This window comes from Sinocyclocheilus grahami, unplaced genomic scaffold, assembly GCF_001515645.1.
Source record: "Sinocyclocheilus grahami isolate Dianchi unplaced genomic scaffold, SAMN03320097.WGS_v1.1 scaffold514.1, whole genome shotgun sequence".
Taxonomy (NCBI): Eukaryota; Metazoa; Chordata; class Actinopteri; order Cypriniformes; family Cyprinidae; genus Sinocyclocheilus; species Sinocyclocheilus grahami.
The window spans coordinates 222,871-249,051 of NW_015505693.1; the positions used below are offsets into that span (position 1 = coordinate 222,871).

The 26,181-nt window shown below is 37.0% G+C and overlaps 1 protein-coding gene across 1 annotated transcript in view; it reads right to left on the minus strand.

The window, feature by feature from the left end:
• ncanb (neurocan b) overlaps positions 1-19,750 on the minus strand; it is a 180,377-nt gene extending 160,627 nt beyond the window's left edge. Inside the window, exon 1 of the mRNA XM_016237416.1 lies at positions 19,553-19,750. The gene's annotated coding sequence lies outside the window, so the exon portion shown is untranslated. The remainder of the gene's footprint in view (positions 1-19,552) is intronic.
• Positions 19,751-26,181: the final 6,431 nt, after the last annotated feature.

Here is a 26,181-nt window from a genome sequence, read left to right on the forward strand (position 1 = left end):
CGAATGAGTTCGCGCGAGAGAACGTAATCTTTTTGTTTTAAGTTGGTTTGAACAATCCGGATAAGCACAAGTAAGTACCATTTTGATTAGCCGTCATACCTATAATGACTGTGTAACCAATGAGTGATGTATACGCGCGAGAGATCACTTCCGGCGCTTGAGTAAACTACGCCAGAGCGCGTACACACCTCACGCTGCCGTGCACGCGCTCAAGGCAGTTGGACATAGTGTTGTATTAGAGGTAAAAAAATATATAAATACTCATGTTCAGTTTCTGGCACAAACCAATCGTTTCGTGTCTTAGGACATCAATGTGTCGTCACGAGCCGCAGGGTTTCATTTGGATTTGTCTGTGCATGTTTTTTTTACTCTCATAGATTTTGTTACCATTGCCTTGCATTATACGACTGATAGACTGCAACGGCTGGACTTAAAAATCATAATTTGTGTTCTACTGAAGAAACGAAGTCACCTACATCTTGGATGCCCTGGGGGTAAGCAGATAAACATCAAATTTTCATTTTTGGGTGAACTACCCCTTTAAAGTCTTTTACCCAAATATCACGCAACATGTTTCCAGGTCTGGCCTAATTAGCGCAATATAAAGTGAGCGGCGCAGCACACATGGCACATGAGCTGCATTGATCAAAGAGACAGTGTTATTGATGAGAGTGGAAGGGTCGGGCAGATGTTCTCATTCATAATGCTGCTGCCTGATCCCAAAGCATGTGGGACTGGAGGTAATGGCCTTTAATCCTATTGTGTGTTTCATTAATTTCTTTTAGCAACCGTAATGGAGAATTACACTGGTATTCCTCAGATTAGGAAATATGACGTGATGATTAGTTACCGGACATCTACATATTCACAGGAAGAGCGCGACCCCACCGCTGGTGGATGAGTTGTGTCTTTAATAGGCTGCTGATTTGATATTTGGACTCCCATTGTTGTCTATTGTAATTGAGTCATGCACACACAAATATGTGTGTGTGTGTGTGTGTGTGTGTATACACACAAATATATTTATTTATTTATTTATTTATTTCCAAAAGTCAGGGTGCAGCCGTTAAATAACAATATATTATTTTGTATATTTATAATTATATATAATTATATTACATATATATAATTATAAATAAATACATTTTATATATATATATATATATGTGTGTGTGTGTGTGTGTGTGTATAATTCCATTGTTTATATTTTTAACTATTTTTAGAATGTTAATGTAATGAATATTAATGAATTAGTATTATTAATATATTTTATTTTTATGTATATATTATAGTAATTATTTTTTACATTATTTGTGTGTTAATACATTTATGACATATACTGTACATACATGTATATATAATTATATAATTTTTATTTACAAATTTTATATTACAATATTTGTAATTATTTACATGCTACATAACATAGTATGTAAAAATGTAAAAAAAATTATTACATTTTTATTCATATTTATACCATATTAATTAGTCATGTATAATGTAAAAAAAATACTTTTATACTTACATTATATTTGTATTTATAATTCTAGTAATACTAATTATTAATTTATATAAATCAGTTATGTAAATAAATGAATTGAAAATATTATATTTATATATATTTATTATATATTATTATGTATTATATAAAATTATATTTTAAAAAATACCCCCCCCCCCTCCCAAACATAAAAAAACAAACACTGTGATAGGTTATTTTCATCATGTTTGTCAGATTGTCTCTTCCGGTCTAAGAGGGCAATTCTAGGCCTAAAAATGCAGCAATGCACACAAGAATTCATGCCAGCTGTCAAATGGTCTTCCTCATCTTCATCAACTGCCTTTTTTAAGGAATGCACCAAAAATGTAATTTAATCTAGAAACCTTGTGCTTGTAGCACAGATTGTGACAGGTACTGTCTATAACATGATGCACAATCTCTCCCGCTTCACCTATCTGTCTGGATTTTCTCTTCCCCTCCTGCTGAGAAACATATGAGTGTGTCTGATGGTGGAGCAGAAGTCTGATGAATGGTAACACCGCGAGGGATTCGCTCAGATTTCCACCAGCTACACCGACCACCATACTTCCCACCCACTCCATTATTTCCATCATAACAAACTGAGACAGAAAGTCAGTTGATAAACTGAGACAGAAATCTGGTATCCACGAGCAGGAGAAATTTCAGAAGAGACACTCGGAAAATAAATATTATTATTAGTGTCCTTATCTTGCGGATCAACTTTAGTTATCGCCACAATGCGTTCAAACTTTCCTTCAAGCTTGTGTAAGAATGTGTTAACCTTGATCACTGAATAAGGTAAGTGCAGTATGACACAAAAGCCCATGAAATGCCTTCAGGATTTCATTTTGCACTGGAGGTCACATATTTTGATACCTCAGATCTAGCTGGAGTTCTTTCAAACTGAAATAATGCAGTGTATTTGCTAAGACTGGGTATCAGTACAGATTTCCTGATTCAGTTCGGATTTATTTGCGTATATGCTTTTATATACTAAATAAATTTAGCTAATTTTTCTGCTAGTGTTGTAAAATATACAGGACACCATGTCAGACTGATTAAAATGGGTGACTCATCTTTTTGAATCATTCATTATAAGAATTGATTCATGAGAGTCATTTGTTTTGTTAATCGGACTACACTGTTTGCGCCACATGTTTTTGATTCACTAAAAAGAAGTGACACATTAGAGTCATTTGTTTGTGACTCGGACTACACTAGTTGCACTGCATTTTTTACTTTTATTTTTAATTTACAAACACGCAACTCAAAATGATTCATTTGTTAATGAATTGAACTACATTGGTCACACTGTATGTTTCTCACTAAAAATAACCTGTTCATAAGAGTCATTCCTTCATGAATCAGAATACACTGTTTACACTGTATATTTTAGATTCACTAAAAAGACTTGGCTCATAAGAGTCATTAGTTGGTGAATCGGATCACACGGGTTGTACTGTGTGCTTTTGATTCATGTCAGAGACATGACTCAAAATTAGTCTTTCATTTGTGGACTACACTCACTGGTCAAGTTCAATGTATATGACTCTCTAAAAAGAACCAGCTCATAAGATGCATTAATTTGTAATCAGAATACACTGTTTATAATGTATATTTTAGATTCTCTAAAAGTAACTGGTTCATAAGAGCCATTTGTTCATGAATCGGACTACACTGTTCGCGCTGGTTGTTTTTAATTTACTAAAAGGAAAAGACTGATAAGAGTCATTTGTTCGTGAATCGGACTACACTGTTCGCGCTGGTTGTTTTTAATTTACTAAAAGGAAAAGACTCATAAGAGTCATTTGTTCATGAATCGAACTACACAGTTCGTGCTGGTTGTTTTTAATTTACTAAAAGGAAAAGACTAATTTGTTCATGAATCGAACTACACTGGTCACATTGTATGTTTTATAAACCAATACTTTTTAGTGATCAGAGTGATTTATGAATTGGATTACACTGAACTGTATGCTTTTGTCTCAATAAAAAGAACTGGCTCATGAGAGTAATTTGTTTGTGCTGGCTGATTGGCTCAGACATTGATTCAAACTACACTGGTTGCACTGTTTTTATTCAATAAAAAGAACTGGTTCATACCAGTCTTTCTCTTGTGAATTGGGCTACATAGTCATAAAAGTTTGGCAGAGACAAATTGATCAATCTTGGGATTTTAAGAACCAGGGTCGTTGAAAAGATCAATATTTGTAGCCAGCTCTAGATTTTATTCAAGAGGTGGAATTCTTAAAGCTTTCATTAGCACAGAGCAGAGATACTGCAACGACTGACTCAGGATAAACCGCAACACTGTGACACCCCTGTGTATTACAGCATCCAATATCCCCCATCAGATTCGTTTGCACTTATTAAACTTTGAAAGCAAATCGAAGAAAGGAATATTTCATTGCCCTTCACCAGTCACTAACCTCAATCTACTGTGTCACATGGTCCCTCACCTTCCCCTCTGCCAACACTGTGTAAGAACTTTTCGAGCAGAGATCTGTGTTAATCATCTCTCGCTGTTGAAGTCCCACTTTCACGCCAAACTCTTCACGTGGCTCGCCTGGGGAGACAGTGTGCGATTCCTCTCTCTGCCTGCGCAACCTGAAACAATCCAGCACTAACAGGTCTGATGAATGTCATCCTGTCAGAGACGCCAACTGTTCCAGCCCCTTATGGGAGCGTCTCGATCTTTATTAATGCTTCAAATGTTCTCAAGGAGTTCCAGTTAATGTTCATTTCCTCATGCTACTAACAGCCAGAAAGTGCATGACGGAAGCGATACTTCAATTACAAATGGGAATAACCCCCGGCAAATGCGTATTTGCGTCAACAAGTATGTGTCATTATACAATATTATAAAGTTCAGTACTATACGGCGCAGTGAATGCATAAAACGCAGGAGCATTTCCAGAAAGGGGTATTTTGAAGGTTGTTCAGGTACAAACCCAATTCCAAAAAAGTTGGGACACTGTACAAATTGAGAGTAAAAAAGGAATGGAATAATTTGGCAACCTAAAACTATAAAAAACAGACTCTGATTGCTGTAATCTGATTCACAAACGAATGGCTCTTTAAACAAACTGGTTCTTTTTAGTTAATCAAAAAACAGGGCTAACAGTGTAGTCAAATTCACAAACAAATGAGCTGGTTCTTTTCAAATACAAACATTGTAATCCGACTCATGAACAAATGACTCCTTATGAGCCGGTTCTTTGTAGTGAATCAGAAATATCCAGCGCAACCAGGGTAATCTGATTCACGAACAAATGGCTCTTATGAGCTGGTTCATTCTAGATCGAGAATGAAAAACGTCTCGGTTACGTATGTAACCCTCGTTCCCTGAAGGAGGGAACGGAGACGTCACGTCGGAGGACCGACGAATTGGGATCTCACTTAGTGAGTATAAGTAGGCAGCAGGTGCAGCGTATATTCAGGCGCTGTGCGGGAGCGGGGGCGGCGGCAGGGGGCCGCTCTCGGCGACGAGCGGGCTGAGGCGCTGTCGCCGGCGGCCGGGGAGAGGCAGCAGCTGCACGCCGGGGCAGGATGTACCTGATGGCCTCAGTCCGCTTTTGGGCGGCCGAGAACTGCTGCGTAGAGTAGTCAGGAGCGGAACGATGTGATCGCTCGGCTCCGAAGCGAAAAGCTGAATATGCGCTGCACCTGCTGCCTACTTATACTCACGCTGTGATCAGCAGCAGCTGGATGCAATAATCGCATGCCAATGTGCATTGGCTCGTTTAGTTTACACTCGAAGTAGATTGGTCCCTCTAAGCGAGATCCCAATTCGTCGGTCCTCTGACGTGACGTCGAGAGTGACCGACTGAAAGGGAACCAACAGATTTAGGGCTAGGCGATTTTTCTGATTTTATCGATTCATTTGAATTTAATGTTTTGCAACAATTAGATTTTTTTAGAAATTGAGGAATCACGATTTGGAATAGAAATTAGGGCTGGGCGATATATCGAATATTAGTGATAATATCGCAATAATTTTGACGACGATGTAAAATTTGAAAATATCATGAATATCGAATATTTCAAATTCAAGCATACTCTCCCAAAAGAACGCACCGAACGTTCAATATTACATTACTGCGCAAGAGACGTGAGATGGGGGAGGGGCTTTTTCTTTTTTTTTTTACACATTAGCATAATGGAAAATAGTGTTAATTTCGTTAATGAAAACTATATGACAAAAAAAGTTCATTGACGAGCTTTTTCCCATGACTAAGACGAAACAAAGGCGAGACAACAATAAGGTCAATAAACGAAAACTATGACTATATCAACGAGACTAAAATGTATTTAAAAAAATAAAAACTTTACCAAAAACCTCTGTATTTTCATTAAAAAAGGGACAACATGTTATTGCGGACTGCTCTACAAGCCTCTACTATGCGAGCTTTCATGAGTGCGGTTGCCAGATATCAAGAGTTCAAATCCCCGAATCAGAGCTTCGCTGTTACAAGGATACATTTTCTGCCCGGTGTTTTGCTTATTTTAAGCAATCTGGCAACCATTCGCACACGCTCACTCCTCATTGCGGAAGCGCCGCCTGAATCTGAAAACACAGACAAACAAGCTGGAGTTTAGCGATCTAAATACAAGTGTCACTCAGCCAGTCTGTGTTCTGTCCAGAGATCTCGACTGTATTGTTTGCGATTGTGATCGCTGAATGAATGCACTTACTCAACCGCTGTTGTTTGAATAGAGAAACATAGGCTATTGCAATTTGGAATTACTATAGGAATTTCACTGTTATTTTTCATTTGTTTTACCAGTTTTCATAATATAGACAGAGAGAGTGCATAAATCTTTGGTATCAATATATATATATATATATATATAAGTATAAGTTATATATATACAGTGGGGCAAATAAGTATTTGATACACTGCTGATTTTTCAAGTTTTCCCACTTACAAAGAATGGAGAGATCTGTAATTTTCATCGGTGGTGGAGCATCCATGAGGCAAATTTCCCCAAATTTGCAAAATTAGCTAAGAAATAACAATGTGTTCCAGCAACTAGCTCCCCATCTGAGAGGGTTTTTAGTGCCAGTAGGAACATAGTTTCATGCCACAGAGCTTCTCTTAAACCAGACAGTTGACAGACTTGAATTCTTAGCTAAAAACTTAAAAAATACTTCTCAGTTTAAATTATTTCCCCCAGTTGCACAGTGTAAATTGTGAATTGCATGCACTTAAAAAATTGACAATGCACTTTCTGTACTTGTTTTGCACTACTTCAGTTACATATACATGTGTTCATTTAATAAAAAGCAGTAAGTGAAACAGCTTAAATTTGCACTAAACATTTTGTATTTACTTTGTAACAATAGCTGCTCTATCTAAATTGTTTTTGTTGTTGTTTTTTTAATGGGGGCAAAAGAAAATCATGTTTTTTTTATTATTTAAAAGCAAATGCAAACATATCGAGATATATATTGAATATCGTAAACATTTGGACAATATCGAGATATAATTTTTTTCATATATCTCCCAGCCCTAATAGAAAGATTACCAAACGTTAGAATTAGATACTTTGACAGTATGCCAATGATAACAGTAAAGAGAAAAAAACGATCCAACCGTATGTCGGCGCACGTGATTAACCGCTCACATGTGACGCGCTCATAACGCTAGGCGCCATTCACACAGAATGCGCTTTTGTGTTGACAAAGATGCAACGCGGGAAGTGGAATAGGAAAAACATGCAAGAACATGGGAGTGAACTTCTTTTAACTTGAGCGCCACGTTTTTAGAATGCCGTTTCATGCATGAGATGAAACCGTCAACTAGCATGATGTTATCGTTTACACGGTCGCCAAGGATACGCAGAGAGAATGTGGGCAGTCACGCCATAATTTTAAAAAGTCTCTGTTTTGGTCCGTTTACACTGAAATGCAACCCCAGAGTTTTCAAACTAAAACAGAGTCTGCAGCGTTTTCAAAAGCCTCCGTTTTCGAGGGTCGAAAACGCCGGAGCAGTGCAAACAACAGGCGTAACCGTTAAGAAAAAAGTTATGCGTTTTAAAACGAAAATGCACTAGTGTAAACGTAGCCTAACTCTTATGAGCTGGTTCTTTTTAGTGAATCAAAAACAAAAGGCACAAACAATGTAGTCCGATTCATGAATGAATGACTCCATTTGATCCGCATATTTGTAGTGAATCAGAAACATACAGTGCAACCAGTGTAATCTGATTCACGAACAAATGACTCTTTTAAACAAGTTTCCTTTAGTGAATCAAAAACAAACACTGCAACCAGTGTAATCAGAAATTTCAAGTCTGAAACTCTGCCATGTGTAAATTATAACATCAGCAGAGAGAAAATATATTTTGTACATGAAAGCCAAACGGTTGTTATACTGTAACTGAATGCGTAAAATGCAAGTATTTTCAAAAAGTGGTAATCTGAAGTTGGTACAGGCATCTTGGCGGTCTAAAACTTTAAAAACCTGACTCCGACCACTGTGAGCAGTTGAGTTTCATGTCGACTTTATTATCTCATAACGGGGCTTTTATTTATTTATTGGCCAGGCAACTGGACAGTTTGCTGGATATGCTGTGTATAATTAATGAGGGGAGAACAGCTCTACTCCCAACACAGTGATACATAATCCCACTCAAAGACAGGGCTACTCCCCGCAGGCTAATTAAACGTGAACAGTGGCGATGGCTGTGAAAAAGTGAGGGAGGAAATGTAAGGAACATGAAGGGAGAGTCCAGTCAAACTATTTTGCATGTACAAGTTTGACAAAAGCTTCATAAAATTACTTATGGTTTGAGTTAGCATATAGCTTAGCACTGGGACTTCATTTGAAAAGGCCATGCAATTCACTGCAATAGCGATGGTAAAAGGAATAACACTGTGGTACTGGAGAAATAAAGCAGGGATGAGTATAACATCACTAAACACACACAGGCCCTCAGGAACACCATTCAGCTCTGACCTTTACTATCGCCGCACTACTAAAGGAAAGCAAACACATCATTCAACTGGACTCAACCTCTGAGGACAACGTGGAAAGATTACAAAAAAATTGTCTACTTTTTGTTAAAATCCCCATTCACATACTGAAATTTCCTCTCTGCTAATGTTATAAAACATACAGGGCAGCGTTTCATACAGATTCAAACTGGTAAATCATCTTTTTAAATTATTCATTATATATAAGAACAGACTAATGAGAGTCACTGGCTCATAATTTGTTTTGTGAAACAGACCACAATGCTTGCGCTGTATGTTTCTGATTCACTACAAAGAACTGATTCATAAGAGTCATTTGTTTGTGCATCAGACTACAATGGTCAAGCTGTGTGACTTTGATTCACTAAAAAGAACCAGCAGCATGGTTCGTTCCGCAATCCTTGAATCGGACTGCACTGGTTGTGCTGCATGTTTTTGATTCACTAAAAAGAACCCTCTCAAAAGAATCGTTTGTTTGTGAATCAGACATCCCTAGTTGTGCTGTATGTTTCTGATTCACTAAAAATAAGTGTTTTAAAGTTGTTTGTAAATCAGACAACACTTGTCAAGCACTATGTTTCTGATTCACTAAAAAGAACTGGCTCATAAAAGTCATTTGTTCATAAATCAGATAACACTGGCTGCACTGTATCTTTTTGATTCACTAAAAATAACCGACTCATAAGAGTATTTCATTAATGAATCAGATTACACTGGTTGCACTGTATGTTTTTGATTCACTAAAAAGAAAAATACTCAAGAGTCATTCGTTCAGCTCTGACCTTTACTATCAGTTCACTACTAAAGGAAAGACATAATTAATCCCGACTCTACCTCTGAAGACTAAGCAGAAAGATTACGCCAAAAATTGCATGTGTTTTGTTAAAATTCTGCCCATTTGCACTGATTGTCCCTAACAGCGTGGGTAATTAATTTCAAAAGTCATTCCAGTGGTCCATCTACAAGACCATGAATTTATGAATGTGTAGTATCTACTATATGAAGACACGTCTTTGATTGCGAGATGGGAACGAGGACAGTATCTTTTTGTGCGGTGATGATGAATGCCAGTGTAATCAAGCGCCGTGATTGCATTTCAGACGCTAAACTCCCCCTAAGCAACTCCCCAAAGCAACATTCTGACCTTCTCATCACGACCAGAAGGAGATGAATCTGTTTCTTTGCCACATTAAAGATGCTAAAATGAATTCTCACTCATCAACAAACAACAAAAGAGAGCGCAACATAGTGGGAAGTGAATTACAAGCATCCTGCAGTTGTGCAGCCTAAATGTTGATCACCACAAAAATTCATTTTGAGCTTAAATACTACACGTTTTAAAGAATTAATGTAAGCACATTTATAAAATGATAAGCTTTGCATTTCTGCTTTTAAATCTGCCAAAATTTGGCCCCATTCATGTCCATTGTATCCCACTCGAGTTTTGCTTTTCTTTGAGATTAACAGTTAAACACTGATTGAGCAATGAGAAAACGGTTCTGCATTGGATTTGGCTCTGGTATTATTCCATATTGATTGACAGGAAGGTGTGGGCAGTGGATTTTCTTCATCAGGCTGCTTTTAATTCAGTATGAAACCGACTGACAAACAAACTGGATACACTAATTCCCTTCATCAGTGTCCTTTTTCCCAACTTCACGGTTGGGAAAAACAGAGGAACCAATCTGACCCGTTTTGATCTCTTCTTGTCAGAACAATGAAGGTCACTGAAAATGAGGTGGAATTTAGATCTAGCGCTGGTGTGGAGACTCACATTTAAATCAAAGGGCAAAACCACAGGAGGGTTGGTGGTGTTTTTCACAAAATGTAAGAAAATAAAAAGGTTCCTTTGTCAAATGTAAGGTACTTTTCTGTGATTCAAGTGCCATTCTATAAAACTGGTGACTCTTCCAGGCTTATAGAGGTGATAAGCCTGTCCACCAAAGTTTTCTTTTTTCTTCTTTTTTTCGCAAAAGAAAAAAAAGTGCTTTTGGCCTTTTTTTGTTTAATCTTTCTATTTTTATTTGAATGTTTATATATTTCAACTTATTTCAGTTAGTTAGGCAACTTTTCTCATTTTTGTTTACATGTAAACAATTTAAGTTTAAGTTGTTTACATTTTTAATCAGTTTATTTTATTTTATTATTTCATTTTAATACAAGCTTTTATTTTTTATGTTTAGTTTTTTATTTACATTTTTTAGTAACTGTGTTATGCTTTTATAATTTATTTGTATTTCTATATTTTTAATGTAGACATTTTTGTTTATTATATATTTCTACTTAAACTTTTTATTTTAGTTCATATGCAAAGCAACATTTCAAATTTTGTTTACATTTTTTCTATTTATTTTTTATTCCAGCGTTATTTCAATCAACTAAAAAAATAAAAGGTTTTAGCTAACGATTACAACACTGCTATAATACAAGTTATAATATATTTTATTATATGTTGGGTTATAGATGTCTTTTTAAAGATCACTACACTACAAAATGCTATTATTTCACTACATACATACATTTTTCAGTTGTTAGCCATGCAAAATCATGGTAACAAAGTCAATATTATAAAATCACCTCCCTTTTGTAACACATAACACAATGCATGATCTGTATGAAGGATGCTGCACAAATCACTCATTTGAAACAACATTTACAACTAACCTCTTAAACAGCCCTGATCACTTAAAAAAAACAAAAAAAGTATTCCTCTTGCCATATAGTCAAGCACACTTGGCATTGGCGCAATAAGAAAAGTCAAAGAGTTTGGAGTATTGGCTCTAGATAATTAAAACCTAGACAGAGATAAATTCCAGGGCCTGTTAATTACACAAAGGTGGGCAGAAATGGCACAGAGCCGACCAGCGGTGGATACCGTCCGAGACCTGTTCCTTCTGATATTTTGCATTTGTAGGGCACAAGTAAAAGACACCCAGAAGGGCACTGAAGAAAGTCCCTCCGAATTAACTAATGAGAATAATATTTGGAGAAAAAGGTAACACATTTTGGAGGTGCAGAAAATGAAAAAATTGGGAAGAAATGCATCTTAAATGGTGCTTTGGATTATGATTATATGCGTGAGGACATTAAAGTGGGTACTTTGAAGTTGGGAACTAGAAGTGCATGTAAAGTGCACTTCAAAGCATGCAAAAAGGCTCTCTAGTATCAATGTCAATGGCCAATGTGCCACATCCCCTTCCTCCAATACTGTGTCTGTAAATACAGTATGAGAGTAACATACAGTTTTGTTCTCAAAGACAATTAGACTGAAGGCCTGTTGATTTGATCCCATCACTAATAACAGTGTAATATTTCTAGAGGAAATTGCGAATCCAAAGCACCATCTTTCACTTCGTTGACAACATGGCATCTGTAGAAAAAAAACCAGGAATAACATAAGCTTTTAAATTACATCCCGACTCATGTCAGTTTCAGACTCTGACGTAAGGCAACACACAAATCTTATAAAAGCTGTAATTTGTGCCTTTGTGTTAAACTGCTCAAGTGTGGCACTGGAAATCATATTACAGCCCACTAAAAGCGAAGAAAACCTGCTGTGAGAACTTTTGACCCGAGATGCACTGGGCAAATTGAGACTTACAGGTTCAGTCAGTGGAGTATATTTCAGTCTGGCGAGGTTGTCAAGGTGGAGGTTCAAACCTCAAGGAGGACAAGAGAGGTTTTGACATAAACTCTCCAACTGTCATGTCTCAATCCTCTGGTACAGCTCAGCATGGCCTTACTATATGCATAGAGCTTAGGCAGGGTATTGCTGTTTTTAAATTTAGACAGAGATAAAAATGAGGCTGTGAAGAATAGAAATACAGTGTGTTTAATGGTTTGTACTGTTGTTTAGAAACATACCGATCATTTAGTTGATGAAACATATTTCCAAAAAACTTTCAGTAGACGAAAACTCCATAAAACTGCTGAGTTGAGAAAATTTTGTGATCACAGTCCTTAATAATTAATTAGTTGCCAGTTGAGATCTTGAAATAAAAATAAATCTAAATAAATATATTTTTAAAAAATGACAAACTAAAAATATTAACAAACTGCTTTTAATTAATATATATATATATATATATATATATATATATATATATATATATATATATATATATATATATATATATATACTGCATATATGCATATATGTGTATGTATATGTAAATATATATGTATACATGTCCATATTATGTTTATTTTAATACATTTTATATAGCAGATTTTTGTAATTATGTAATATAATATTAATTTTTATACATTTTCCCACTTTAAAGTCATGCAACAGTGTCCACTTCCTATTTTGCATCTGTAATGGGGCACATAAACGATAAAAGCTATATATATATACTGCATATATATATATAAATAAATAAAAGGGTTTTCGCATTGTAATTTCATATAATTGCATATAAGAGAGAGAGAGAAATTCTCCTTTTGCGTTCCTCAAAAGAATAAAAAAAAATTTTTTAAATAGTTTTTGGGTGAACTGTCCCTTTAAGAGAAGGTGCACAAGTGACTGTGAAAAACTACAGAACAATACACTGTATCTGCGTGCACCGAAATCCAATAAATCTACAAACAACTGTCCAATTGCATTCATTGTTGGCGAAACAAATAAGTGCTCACATGCATCAACATGTTTCTCATCAAGAAGAGGGAATCAATAACCGAAAAAAAATGAACTGTTCCTCATACTACGTAATAGTATGAACCCAACGACACAATCTGAACCTCTATAAAAGTAATTTCCATGTTAATGAATGATATATTGAAATATCTGGCAAGGAGAAAACCTCATTGTCAGGGCAAACTAATCTCCGACATAACGATATGGCATGTGCAGATTACATTTATGAAGCCTGACAATGGAAACAGAAAGATGGGGTCCAACCAAGAATATGGGGATTTGAAAGAAATTAATTATATTTTGTTTCCCCATGCGTTTCCCGTGGTGAGAAGACAGTAGTTGTAAGATTACTGAGGTGCTTGTAATGCATAGACAAAGAGAATCAGATGAGGATTAATAAACGCAAGTCACGCTGAGCGATTGGGTTTCCTCACTTCAGATCTTCTTGATTTACAGTGGTGCAAATTTGCATGCTTAAAGAAACAGTTCACTTAAAAATGAAAATAAATTTTTTATGAAAGCATAGTTCCAACAGACATTCGCAATCAAATTTGTATGGTTTAAACTACAGTTCTTAACTTGTGGTCAGAAGAACAGTTTCTTGTCAGTATGATGTGGAATAGATGATACTTATGATGAAAATAAGCAAGCTAATATGGCAATAAATTTTAAGCCAACCCCCCCAAACGAGTTACCTTGCCCCTGTACCCCTGCTCTCCACTCCCTGCTGAACGTGATCGATTTCGAAAGCTAAAGTGAAAATAGCATTTGCTACTGCATGCTTTCGTGAGCTTCAGCGACTGCACGTGATTACAGATTGCCTCCCCCCAATATAAATGCCCCCTGGAGGTAGGTGCCCTGGCGCCGGCTCTGATTCCATATATACAAATTTCATTCTGCATCTTAGAATGTCAAAAGAATGAAAGTGCCATTTTTGACGCTGGAGAACCGCAGAGTGATGTAAGAGGGAATCCATGATGGAATCAAACATCTTGAAAGAAAGCAAAACAACAGAGAAGAAATTTGTGAAGTATTCCTCAGATGCCATGTTCATTATTTACAGCAATAAACTGACAATAATTCTTGAAATGTGCATGACGTCATTAACAACAGTTCCATATTGTTTGTGAGGTCAAGTCCGATTCTTTTCCACGAACTGAACAGTTTGTTCAGAAAAAAATTATTCACCAGTTAGTTCATATAATCACGCAATTGCATCACGTATTCACAACGTTATTGTTAAAAGCACCCTATAATTATATGAATTCTAGATGTTTTACATATCTATGGCCATGTTCACACAGCAGCAGAATATGGTTGTCAGTCCTGTATTTGAGTCCTTAATACGATTCAAATGCTCCGCTCTCCACCAAAATATAAAAGCTGCTGTCGGTTAATGATGATTTGACGAATGAACTCGCGGCTCGATTGGACTCTTGTTGTGTCAGAAAGTGATAAGACTTTCAGTTTTATGGACGTCGCCATCTTTGATTTTACTTTGGTCACTGTCACTATGGTTACTGGTAAGGAATACGGGCTTGACTCCTGTTGCATGTTCATACAGACAGTATTCTAAACACAACTGTAAGCTGTAAGCAGGAACTGGAGTGCTGAATGATTTGGCAAAAACCAGCATAATAAGACATACGGTGGAATAGTGCCTCATTTCAAGTCAGAGTGACTTTCAGGCAAGTCCTAAACGAGTTTTGATTGAGTAACTTGTAGATCTGTGTTGACTCGAGTCGAGACCTTTTTAGGGTGCTTTCACACTAGCACTTTTGGTCCGCACCCGAGTTCGACTGATGTCAGAGTTCGGTTCGTTTGGATGATGTGAATGCTGTCTTCCAAACTCGGGTGCGCACCTGCGAACCATACCCGAGTCCGCTTAAAAAGGGTGGTCTGGGGTTCGGTTCCTGTGAACTCCGGTATGATTCGCTGCTGATGTGAATGCAATCGTACAAAATCACGTAAGTGAACCACTATTAATGATGTATAATTTGATAAAAATGTGTGTTTGTGTGTGCGTTTCACTCAATTTCCTGATGAGCATGACTGATGCGCTCCAAGCAAAGAGCTGTATATCTTATTTCTGTTCACCTTCAGCGTTCTTTAGAGCATTTGCAGTACATTCGTAAAACAATCGTAAGATTCATAAGTGCCGTTATGTACTGAAGCTTTGGAAACGAAACCAATGGTTCAAAAACATAAATATATCAAAATGAAGAGAGCAACTATGCATTTTGCTGACTTCTCCTGCGCCGTCGTTACTTAAGCAACGGGGTAAACAGCTGCTGGCTTGATGATGCAAACGAACCGCAGTTCCAAATAAAATAATATGAACGCAGTCCAATGGGGGCAGGGGGAGGGAGGAGCAATCAAACTCAGATTCGGACCAGGCAAGCGAACCAAGTGTGAAAGCACCCTTAGTCTAAGTTAAAATCAGTTAAGTCTGATTTGATGAACTGGTTCACCAAATGCTAATTAAGCAGTGAGTTGCATTGTTAGAAACACAGCCCTGTATGACTTTCTTCAGTGGAACGGAACCCAAATATATATATATATATATATATATATATATATATATATATATAAATGATTTTTGCAAATGCAATGAAAATCAAAAGGGGTCTAGTGTTGTTTTGGACCCTATTGACTTCCATTGTATCCCTTTAATCCCATATCGCTTCAGCACACGAATACGGAAAATGTGAAACATTCCAAGCACTTGTGAGTCTAAGATGAATGCAGCTGGAGCCACAAGTCCATTTGTCCTGTGAACCACCACTCATCAGTCTTTTCTCAGGTTTGCCGTCGTCCCGAATGCAAACGCAAAGAGGAAGAACTCCAACAGGCCATTTTCTTCTTGGAGCAAATATAATTTTCAGCGACACCACTGGTCTTGTTCATTTATTAGCTGCCAGCAGCTGTGTGTACAATGGCCAAAGCTTGGGAGCTGTCCAGTCCTGAAAACAGAGGATATACCAGGAAACAAAAAGAGAGAGAGAAGCTTGTATTGGAGGACCGAGTGCCTGAAGAAGCACTGTGCAAATTGCTGGCATAATTATCAGGCTTCTTTTCCTTCTGGACCTCTCCCACAGGGTAAGCGATAAAACATTTTCTAAATGAATTTTTAAACCACAAGGTAGTGTGGTTTTGTCTTGAGCAGACCTGCGAGCCAAATGGAATCTTTTCAAGACAGAAAAAGAATTAGGGCTGAAAAGAAATTAAAATTAATATTTTCTTCTCCCTCTACGAAGTTAAACTCTTACAGTCCCATTTCGAAAACCAGCAAAACACAGACCAGGTGTCATGATTCATTTGTGGTGTTTAAGGAGGCAAATGCCCGTTCTGAATAATGTATTCCAAGTCTGGGCATCGATAAATATTCAGACTTCGGCGGATTGGCGGGTGACACATGTAGTAGAGACAGCTGCTGCCAACTGCTTCCTCTGGCTCATGGGATTAGACACAACTACTCTTACTTGTCAGCTGTCAATCAAGACTTCACACACAAGGTAAAACACCAACCTGGATGACTGTGGACATAAATTAAGACTTATATTGGCATTTATTCACCACACAATCAGAAACAGACCATTAACTTTGCATAATTAAACACAGCCTTTGTCACAAATCAGCACCTGGCTTATGCAGGAACACAAAACTAGCACAAAGTTTCCTTGAATTTGCATCTACCAAAAATGTATAGAGTAATTTTAGTAGACCTGGATGACTGTGGACATAAATGAAGACATTTACTGGCATCTATTCACCCCCGACACAAACAGACCATCAACTTTGCATAATTAAACACGGCCTATGCAGGAACTCAAAACTAGCACAATGTTTCCCTAAACTGCATCTACCAAAAATTTCCAGACTAATTTTAGTAGACTTGGTTCATTAAACACAGCGTATGTTAATTTTCGACAAGGACATTATCTCCTGGAATCCGAAGGCATTTAGCTTTCTGGATGCTATTCAAGTACAATTTCAATTCCACCTGTCAGCACAACCCCCCCCTCATACGATTGTTGGGACTAAATTATGCAGTCGAGCGGAAACGCGTATTATTAAAATGTGAGAATCAATCAAGTGCCCTCTACAAGTCACCCAATGCCAAAATGGTTGCGCTCAGAGGCAATTTCCACTTTTTGAGACAAGAGACAACATGCTCAAAGGTGCTCCTCTGGCATTTACGATTATACAGGGAGAAGAGGGTGCTCAGATAAAGAGCAGAATGGATGCCCCAAGGAGATTTACCGAGGTTCTGGAGCCAACTTGAAAGGCTGCTTGGTTTTGCAAGACTGAGTTGCTCCGCTGGGACTCGGGGGTTAGAAAGAAAGGTCTTTGAACCTGGAGGCACCATATCGGAGCACTCACCCTGATATAGATGCAAGCAGCACCGGTTTGCTTGAGGGTGACAGGGTATGAGTTTAGCAACACAGCCTCAGCGGCCACCCATATGTTTATTTGATCAGTTAAGATCAGGGATGGGCTAAAATGCTGGCCAATATGGTAAACTAATGGTTATGTTATGGTGATAACCAATAAACGGGCAATATTATTTTGTCTAAAATAAAAAATTTAAATAAATATAAATAAAAATGAATAAAAATGTAATTAAATAACTGTAAAAACTAAAATCAATAATTTTAAAAGCTGCAAGTTAATTTAGGCATCCATAATAATGGATATTATGAAAAAGGTTATTCATTTTGATATTTGCAAAAAAAACTGTGTTTAACAATGTTCAAATATGAAAGATATGGCTGATAATCAATCAATGGCTGATATTAAAATTCTATATAAAAAAATAAAAAAATAAAAATAAAAAAGGAAATAAATGTAAATACATTTTAAATAACACAAAAAATTAAATCTATAATTTTTTTACGTTATATTTAAGTGAATTTAGGCATCCATTATAATGTACAGTACAATAAAAAAAAAAAAATTCAAAAGTTGTAAATAAAACATTTGTGGAGTACAATTCACAATACCATTTTAAAACAGTACAATCTTTCTACTTCTGAATTTCATGTTTAATTCAATATATTGCTGTTTGTTTGTTGTTTATTCGTGAAATTTACTAGCAATTTCTGAGTGAAAATTGTTTCTTTTTTTTGGTCAGTATATGAAAAATGGATATTCAGATTTGCTATTAAAAATCTAATATACCAGCTTATACAACTAAAGCCAAACAAAAGCAATTGCTGGAGGTTGTCGAAACGCTGTGCGTTGCTTCCTAATATGCCGCAATATCTGACTGTATGCACTCTCATTGGTAGTCACTGCATGGCTCATCTGCATAAAGTTGGACTCCAACTTTGTTGCATCGCTTGTGTCGCCGGAACTCTCAACATAAATGACGGTGCAAAACTGTTCCCAGTATGAGCGCACCATAGGATATACTCCAAAAAAGGTATAAGTCCACCTTCTCCAGAGAGAAGAGAAAAGAAGAGAAGAGGTTACAAACCTTGCCCCACAGTAACCAATTTGCTGCAAACAGCTGCCTGATTCCCAGGGCACCTAGAGCCACAACTCGCACCACTTTCTATTCCTGATGCTCTTTGACAAATAACACACATCTTCACATTCACAAGTCACTCTCTTGCACTTTTCTTTTGTCAGCATCAAGACTTGTTGTAGACTGATGCAAGAAGCACCTGGAGTGCTCCGTCAGGTAGAGACTCAGGGGTTCAGACCGAACAGAGACAACAGAGTCAGTCACGACAGAATGCCAAGAGAAATTCGGCTCAGTCTTCCTCTCCCACCAGCTACACGCTGTCATCGAGGCAGGCATAAGACTGGCAGCGCTCAGCACTTGTCAGCTTTTAACAGCATCCAGCTGACACTCTGCGAAGGAGAAAAACAATGCGGGGTCCCTTTCAATCCCAAAATTCTCGCTCACTATTTCTGATGGGATTTCTTTTCACATCAAGGCATTACTGCAGATGACAGCTTGCAGGTGGGGGGTTATATCAAGGCAAAGAAAATGACTCACTTGAGTGGATCTGGGGAAAACCGGACAAGAACATTGCATTTGATTGCATTTGAACCCACAAGTACTTTGCAAATCACTTAATATTTCAGAGGATAAGTGATTAATAGGTCTGAGAACAGCACAAATATCTGATTTTAGAAATTAGATAGCAATCTACTCTTCGTGTATTTAACATTTCACCATGATGTCATTCAAAACATGGTTTATAAACAGTCTTCTGCTCCGAACAGTCGTCCAATATCGTTGTGCTCCTGGTTTTGTCCCCTTGACTGTCCTCACTGAGGTACTGCGCTTGGTAAGGGGGCTGAATATAGCCTGTCCTGAACACAAAACATCCTACACCACGTTATATATTAATAATGAAGCGAGACGTAATCAGTTAAGCACAAAAACAATGCGTGTTCTCACCTTCTCCGAAGTAAAGCGCGTCGTCGCCTCAGAAAGTCCACAGGAATGCCGCGTCGCCTCAGATACAGCAGAGTAGATGATAACAGCCGCCGAGGTTAACCATTCAAATCTGTTCAGCCTCAGAAACGTGTTAAAACGAACTCCTTACTTCGTTAAAATCGTTCAAAAAGCACGGTATTTCTCCTCAGCCCGAGTCCAGAGAGGAGCTCGAAACGGCGCGCACTTCGCCGGTCGCGAGGAGAGACACTGAACAAAAGCGCGTGCGGAGGCTCACAGCGGTTCCCCCCTCACCGAATGAACGGAGCAGATGCTGAGGCAAGAGAGTGCGTTAGACGGTGTATAGCCAATTCTCTATGGACTTCGGTGGGGGGATGGACAATATGTTGCACAATATTTCAGCGATTCCGTCCTTTGTTTGGTCATTTGCTTGGCCAGATTTATTGCGGTGCACAGGGTGCGAATTGTGGAGAATTTGGGGGTTCATCTGACTCCTAGTTATTTGAATCCACCAAAACGAAGTTACAACAGTCCCTTACAAAAATTAGCCATGGTTTTACAACCAAAAAAGCATACCCTTATACGAAAATTAACCATTTACTACAAATTAAACCAAAAAACCATGGTAACTATAATTAAACCATGGTAACCACAAATGAACCATGGTTTTGCTACACTAACCATAGTTTAACCATGGTATTTGTAGTAAAACTGTGGTTATACAAATGGTTACTACAGTTTTACTACAATAAAACCATGGTTAATTTTCGTAAGGGTAGTAGCTAATATAGTTAATAGTTAAAAACAAAAACATAGTAATAATATAGTTAAACCACGGTAACCTTAAATTAACCATGGTTTTGCTACACTAGCCACAGTTTGCAGTAAAATTATGGTTGTACAAATGGTAATCAATTCTCCCATAAAAAAAAGTATGTGGGTTGTAAAAGTATGTAGCCTTTACATACTGTATGCATATATATGTGCATATTTAAACAGTGTTTCAAGCCACCAAGTACCACAAAATATATATAAATTAATTAAATTATTACAGGTAGTTAGAATGCGCTGAATAGAAGCTATAGCAAACAGAAGTCAGGTTGCCTGGTGGTGACAATAGCAACGTTCCTCGCATTTCTGTACGGATTAGTATGTGAAAATACGTCGACAAAACACACTTTTTATTCTTAATTTTTAAACTTTAGCGTTCATCAACATTGTTTTTAACGACCAAGTGCCACAAAAGTTAGATTACGAAAAAAAATTACTCTATTGTTATTTATCTTCTAAATGTTAGTGTTTATTACAAATAGGCTATGATATATTCCAGGTCTTATTGTTTTATCGTAATGGAATCAAACATTTAATGATTGTTTTTGACTGAAATAACGTTTAAAATCCATGGAACTTTTCCAATGCACAAAAGGTTCTTTATAGTGGAAAAAGGTTCTTCAGATTATTAAACCAAGAAAACGGTTTCTTTCAAGAACTGTTAACCGAAAGGTTCTTTAAGGAACCCAAAATGGTTCTTTTAAGGTATTGCTATGAAACCCCCATTTGGGAACCCTTATTTTTAAGACCAAAAAGGTCCCAGTTTTGTCAGATTTAACAACCAAAATTGTTTAAATTCACCTAAAATGCTTATTTTATACTTTGGGTTATATACACAAGTTAATTTTAATAATTTATTAACAACTTTGTTCATTGTGCTTTTGTATATATATATTTATTGCATCGGCCAGATTATCTTCCCATTGTCCTTTATTTGACAAATGTCCACACAAATACCCATTGTCTTCGTAAGCCAACCCATCTACCAATTCTTCTGTTTGCAGATGAATAAATCATCTCAGCATCCCAAGGAGCCTTTAAAAAAAGCTCTGGAGAACCTGACTTGCCCCGTTTATGACAGAATAATGATATCCCTCGAGATGCTGTAAATCTGTTCCTAGGGGCCACGCTGTAGTCCACTGACACACATGTCACCCGACCTATAGAAACCCACTCACTTAACACTACCCCCAGTTCAGTCGTTCATCACATTCATCACTGTCATCTGATTACAGATGTTACTGTGTAAACAAATCACAACAAACCGCAAAGCCTCTTCTCAGTGTTCCTGTTGTGATGCCTCGTCTTATAATGAACATAACAGCTGAGGGAAAAAAATGTGAGGGCTTTCGCTTTGAAGCCCTCAAATGTTGCAGCTGATCATTAGCGTACATTAGGGACACAATAACCATTATACTTAATTGAAAAGAGATTATTTCTTATACAGGATGTTTGAATAAATGCCACTCATAAGCTAAATATAATCTTGGCAGCAGGGCTCTTTGAAGGGAAATGGTAGGGATTTAAAACACTAGGCTAACTGGCTCTATAATGGCTTTATAGCAAACCGAAAAAGGCATGAACATGAGAAATAAGATTTTTCTGACTAACCGCATGAGGAGAAAATACCCTGGTGACATATATATAACAGATAGTCCCCAAAAAAATATATGCCCCATTGTTCCAGACTCCCTCAAAACGGTATTGTCAAGGGACGCTGGCCAAGGCGTAATACACACTGCCACACAAATCCATTATTTAAACAGCTGACAATGTAACGGTCAATGAACAAAGGACTCCTCGCAGTGGCCCTCAAAAAGAACAACACAATATGGATGATTTTCAATGGGTCGCCAGCTGACTGTTTTAATATTATTTATTTTTTACCAACACTTTCCTCTCCATCATTGCTGCAAGTCTGATCTCAGAGAGTCATAACAAAAACATCTCTGAGGAACATAGTACTTTGTTAAAAGGCGGCAAACAAGATGTCACCATTCAAAAATAGGCACAGACCTGTTATTGCCTTCATCTGGGGAATTAAATGCGTATAATAATACTATGCTTGGAGAAAATTGTTGAAATACAACGTGTTAAAATGTGCTCAGATTACTTTGATTCATTTCATGGATGCTTTTATCCAGTGCAACTTATGAATATTAATATACAAAATGAGCCAAATATTCTTTAAATATAGTGAATATTTCAAATTTACACTATTTGGTCTTACAGTATCATCAAAACAAGGGTATGGACCTCTAAACCCTTGTTTTCAATTGGGGGTCTGTGGATTCCTGGGGGTCTATGAAACTAGAGGGGGTCCATGGAACAGATATATAATTAAATTCAATTCAAGTTTATTTGTATAGCACTTTTCATGATACAAATCGTTGCAAAGCAACTTTACAGCAAATTAAGTTTCCACAATATATTTAGTATAGCTTATCAGTGGTGACTGTCGGTTTATGTACATATGGCAGAACTGTACAGAAAAATCAATTACACTATTAACAGCAATTATTATTTGATGCAATCAAACTTATAGCAAAATGTGGTAGTTCTGTATGTTGTTTCAGGGTTGGCATCATCTGAGGTCCTCTGAGGGGTTGGCATCATCTCTTCTCAGGTGTTCTGGATCCAGACTGAAGCTTGTGTAAATCCTTGCAAAAACAAAGAAACAAATAGAGATATAATTAGCGTAGCTGCTGTTCCAACCAAGCAAAATGTATTTGTTTAACCCAAACTAAAGAATAATAATGTGCATTTGATCAGATATAACTGCAGTACAAGATTATGAGATGCATTATTTGAATGCTTGGCCAAAGAGATGTGTCTTTAATCTAGATTTAAACAGAGAGAGTGTGTCTGAACCCCAAACGTTATCAGGAAGGCTATTCCAGAGTTTGAGAGCCAAATGCGAAAAAGCTCTACCGCCTTTAGTGGACTTTGCTATCCTAGATACTACCAAAAGTCCAGAGTTTTGCGACCTTAGGGACCGTGATGGATTGTAGCGTGGCAGAAGACTAGTTAGGTATGCAGGAGCTAACCCATTAAGGGCCTTATAGGCAAGTAATAATATTTTGTAACTGATACGGAACTTAATAGGTAGCCAGTGCAGAGACTGTAAAATTGGGGTAATATGATCATATTTTCTTGACCTGGTAAGGACTCTAGCCGCTGCATTTTGGACTACCTGTAGCTTGTTTATTGAAGATGCAGGACAACCACCTAGCAGTGCATTACAATAGTCCAGTCTAGAAGTCATAAATGCATGAACTAGCTTTTCTGCATCAAGAAACAGGTCACATGTTTCGTAACTTGGCGATGTTTCTAAGATGGAAGAATGCTGCCTCTTGAACACCACCCTCCGCGTGTCGGTAGCCCCCCGGGATCACTAGATTGGTCGGCGCCGGACTGCAAATTTAACCACCCGTAACCCCCGAACCCCGGGGGCTATCCACGCGGGGGTGGTCTCATTCGAAAGAGGGCCTCGAAACGTACAATCGATTCGCGTTCGAGAGGGTTCCTTGAGCTGAAGAGATCCCCTGAATTTGGTGAGGATTCGCCACGCCGTTACGGAGATATGGCCGTTTAAAGTTTCAATGGTTTTCCATTGACTTAAGCTTTAAAGCGTTTCTTCCAGGTCCCCAGTAGCAAACAATGGAGCGCGCTCTGCTGGACAAACTAAGTAATTACACCATTTCAAGCATTTTATCTGCATTACATGTTCTGTAAAAAAAAAAAAAAAATTCATATCGGCGGCATATCCGCCGATACCGATATATCGGCGACAGGCTCATATCGGCCAATAATATCGGCAAACGATATATCGGTCGGGCTGTATATAAAACATATGGACATTTCTTGAAAAATGTCCATATATATTTTTGGCTGGTTCTCTTGCTTCGTCAGTTGATTCACTTGACTCTATACAGCATAAAAGCTTTATAAATGAATCCAAAACACAGAAAAGTCAACAGTAGGTTAGCGTAAAGCAAGTTGTTATACATTTTCAATAAAATAAAAGAAAAAAATTTAAATAAAAAAAAATTCAATACAATTTAAAAATATAATAAAATACAATTCAAAATATGATAATGTGAAATTGAAAATAAAGTATAAAATTAAAATAAGATACAAAAATTTGAATAAAATAAATGTAAAACAGGCATTTTTATAAAATGCTTTTTATATGAGTAAGATTATAATATTAAACAAATTAAAAATAAAATAAAATGAAATAAAATAAAACATAAAATATAAAAAAATAACAGCTAATATAAAGTAAACATTAATAACAAATAACATAAAATAAAGAAAACAAAATATAAAAATGAAATACAAAAAAATGATTTTTTTTTTAAAAGCATTTTTATATTAGGGTAGCCCTGAGATTGCTAGTAGTCTGGATTTGGGGTCCCTGGATTTATATATTTTTTTAAAAAGTTGACAAGCCCCTCATTTACAAAATTGTGCTTGAATACTTGTCTGCGGAGTTTGTAGACTTTGAACTGTAGACATTCCCGATTGATTGTAAATCCATTAATTTCCCCTCTAATCCATTTATCCACTGTCGACAGTGTCAGGAAAGAAGAAATCTACAGTTCCACAGCCTTATGTTTCTCTAAAGCCACTTATGGCTGGGGGGGTGTTGACTTGACTCTGGCATAGGGCCAGGCCTACCGCACAGCTCTTTGACCCAGAAACCACTGACATAAGCACTTAACAGTGGTCGCCCATCTCGTCTTGGTCACTTGCCATCGGCTCGAGGGGGAGGGTTGGGGGAACAAAGCTTGGTAATGATGCCGCGCCTGGTTGAAGACCTTTATGGGAGCCCCGGAGAAGCCATGGAGCGTGGAGAAAAGAAGAGTGTCAGCACAAGATCCTAATGAGAATGAAATGAAGCTGCTTGGATGGGGCCCAGCTGATCCATAATTGATGAGGGTGGAATGCGGAGACTCGTCGGGTGTAAATGATAAACACACTACAGCGGTGAGAAATTACGGCTTGCATTTTGGATGATGTGTCTATTGGATTTTTAATTGCATACCTATATAGACCACTTGTGATTGGGTTCTATTGTGCGCTGCTAAAAGAAATCTACAGCCGAACATATTAAAAATTCCCCGCAACACATTAATGGAGCATTGTAAATGAAAATATGCCCAATGTGAAGGGGTATAATCTCAAAAGACATGCAACTTATTACCATTCTGCCTAATTAGCAATTACACAGGCTCCAAAGCAGGTAAGTATATGTAATAATGTCAGTCATGCAAATCTAAAGCCTTTATGGCTTTCATGAGGCATTGGACAAGGATTTTGCTTATCAACAACAATACAAAAAATGATTTTATGAAGTTGTGAATAAGATTATTGGAGTAGGTTTTACAAGAAAGCGCTATTTCAAAACTACATTTAATTTAATGTGTCACTAGCAGTTTCTTTGTAATTATTTAAAAAATAATATTTAAAAAATGACTTGCAATTTCTAAGTGAAAACGGTTTCAAAGTAAATCCTACACCATTTTTTTTTCAGTGCACCATGGAGAAGAAATAAAAATATTAAAAATATTTTTTATTTATTTTATTACTACTATTTATTATTTTACTATTTTAAATTTAATTAAATTCATTTTTTATTTTATTTTAAATGTATTTAAATACCGTAGAGGAATAGTTTAATAAAATTGTAATATTTGCATGAACATCTTGAAAGCCTATTTAATCTAATTGCAACTTTTTACATCACAACAAAACAAACAAAAAACAAACAAACACAGAACTGCAAAATGTTTGAT